Source organism: Aplysia californica, unplaced genomic scaffold (genome assembly GCF_000002075.1).
Source record: "Aplysia californica isolate F4 #8 unplaced genomic scaffold, AplCal3.0 scaffold01254, whole genome shotgun sequence".
NCBI classification, from domain to species: domain Eukaryota; kingdom Metazoa; phylum Mollusca; class Gastropoda; order Aplysiida; family Aplysiidae; genus Aplysia; species Aplysia californica.
The window spans coordinates 102,828-105,686 of NW_004798524.1; positions in this window are offsets into that span (position 1 = coordinate 102,828).

Genomic DNA, 2,859 nt, shown 5'->3' on the forward strand with positions numbered 1-2,859 from the left:
AACCACTTTGACAAACGCGTTAGCACTACTTCAACACATGTGTGCCCCCACTTCGGCGAACGGGTCGGGCAAGAGAGTTAAAGAGTCTGAATTCGGATAATGTTTCATTGAGAACGATCCGGTTATCCTTATAGATTATCCGGATTTTGCCCACATCAAATACATAGGAGAGGCAGCGTGGTGGAATCAGGCTCTCGTCACTTTTTGGGCATGTAGAGTTATTGGTATCATCTTAAAGTTTGTTCATTGGATGCAAAAAATTTCCATTTACCTTGAATACAAGTCGAGATATTTGCAAAACAAGGAGGTGGGGGTCACCTGTTTTCAGATGTAAAATTAGCGAAAAAATGGCCGCCAAAGATAGTTATTTCCTCAGCAAGAGAGTCCTCGGTCACTGAAGACTTTTTATTGTGCCTTTAATCAACGTTTTTTCTGAAAACTCCACACTGAAATGAGTTCTTTAAAGGGCATGAAAGGTGTTGAGCAAACAACCAAAAATTTGAAAAAAATTCACAAACCTGCGGAAAAATGCAAGTTTCTTCACTTTGATTATTTTGACGAGCGCCTGATTCCACCACGATGCCACACATAGTCACAGGCGTGGCTAGCAGTGTGATAGATGTGGGCAAAATGCGGATAATCTATAAGGATAACCGGATAATTCTCAATGAAACATTATCCGAATTCGGACTCTTAACTCTCTTTATTCCTGACCTGTTTGCTGAAATGGGTGCACCTATTTGTTGAAATGATGCTACCCATTTGCCGAAGCGGTTCATATCATAATATTTGCCGAAGAGGTGCACTAACATAGTATCCGGATTTTGCTAAAGCGACTCATTGCCCAGCCCTACTATGTGACAAACAAGAGGCCACGTCAGGACAACGGTCGCCCGAGGAATTAGGTCACGCTCATCCACCTGTGACCTCGTTTGGATTTTTGCTGACTGGTTTGGCGGGGGTTTTGACCCAGACTCTTTTGGCACACAGCTGAGCGTAGCGGACTTGTTTTCCCATTTAGTGACGTTTTACGGCGCTCGCAACTGTATAAGGTCATAAGAGCGCAAAGGGGTGGATGTCAACATGTTTGCTTCAGAAAGATTTTACGGCGCTCGCAACTGCATAAGGTCATATGAGCGCAAAGGGGTGGATGTCAACATATAAGATTTTATGGCGCCCGCAACTGCATTAGGTCATAAATGCGCAAAGAGGTGGGTGTCAACATATTATTTTTGTTTTAGTAAGATTTTCTTTTCATAGAGGTGTTACGGCGCTCGCAACTGCATTAGGTCACGAGAGCGCAAATGGGTGGATGTCAACATATCATGTTTTTTAAAGTAAGATCTTCTATTAGTAGAGGTTTTACGGCGCTTGCAACTGCATAAGGTAATATGAGCGCCAGAAGATTAGAGGTGCTACAAGAGAGTAACAAACATAAAAAAGAAGAAGGGGAGATAATGACAATAGACGTTTGATAGGAAAGAAGGAGCAAACCACACCAGAGGACCCGCCAACCACCCACTTAGTAAGATTTTATGGCGCTCGCAACTGCATTAAGTCATATGAGCGCCAAGGGGTGGATGTCAACAGAGAAGTCCTTACAGTGAATCAGACTTACTCTGTTCACTTCTCTAGCCTCAACAGCACAACGTCTGCCTCGACTATCAAGGCACTCCAGAAATACCGAGTCACAGGAGAGTGACAAACATTCAAAAGATGTTGAGGAAAATGACGATAGTAAGGATGGCGAATGAAAAAGCAGCAGTTCCCGCAGTGTTGTTCGGCACAATATTAGTATGCCATTGATAAATCAGCCCATTTACAATTCTATGTGCAAAAGAACATGTTAATGTTCCCCCTTTGGGACAGGCGTAAAGACAGGACAGTAATAAATCAGCAAATTTACAATTCTACTGTGCATAAGAACATGCTGATATATCCACTTTGCCAAACAGCTGAGTGTAACAGAATGAGATTCCGACATGTGGGGATATTTTTTAGTAAGTGTTTTAAGGTGCTTGCAACTGCATAAGGTCATATGAGCGCGCGGGACACATCAAACATTTATTTTCAGTTTGTAGGACATTTAGAATTTTGCCCGGATGGCGGCCGAGGCCTACTCTTATCGATTTCAGAACACCGAAGGATCTTTAACGTGCGCAACTTGTACACGGGCCCTCCTAGATTTATCGCCCTTGTCCGAGAAGGCTAGGTGTAGATCTTTCCTACCAGAAGATTAGGGGTGTGGCTGAAAGACAGCAGTAGAAGTAGCCAAGGAGTAGCAGTACAAAGGCTGCAGAAAGAGTCAGGAGCCTAGGGGAGGGGCAAAGGAGGTGAGGTGGTGGGGGCAGAAAGAGGAAACGAAAGCAGACGACAGAACATCGCAATAGAGAAGGAGAGGAGGTGAAAGGAGACATTTTGTTAGAAGACAATGTTTTCTTTCGTTACCCGGATTCGAACCTGGGACCTTTGCATGAGAGGCCAACACCTCAACTTCTAGACCACGAGAGCCCCCAAGCGGGGGATTGCAGATGTTGCAATAATGTTATTGACAATAATTATAGGAGTATTCAGCAGTATTCTAAAATCTAGTAAGTAAGTAAGTTTATTCAGTGTTTAAGGCTAATGACCCACATCAGGGGGGCTCTCGTGGCCTAGAGGTTAAGGTGTTGGCCTCTCATTCAAAGGTCCCGGGTTCGAATCCGGGTGGCGACCAAAAAAATTTCTTCTCTAAAATTGTCTCCTTTCACCTCCTTTCCTGCTTTCTAGCAATGTTCTGTCGTCTGCTTTGATTTCCACTTTCTGCCCCCACCCCCTCACCTCCTTTGCCCCCTCCTCTGGGCTCCTGACTCTTTCTGT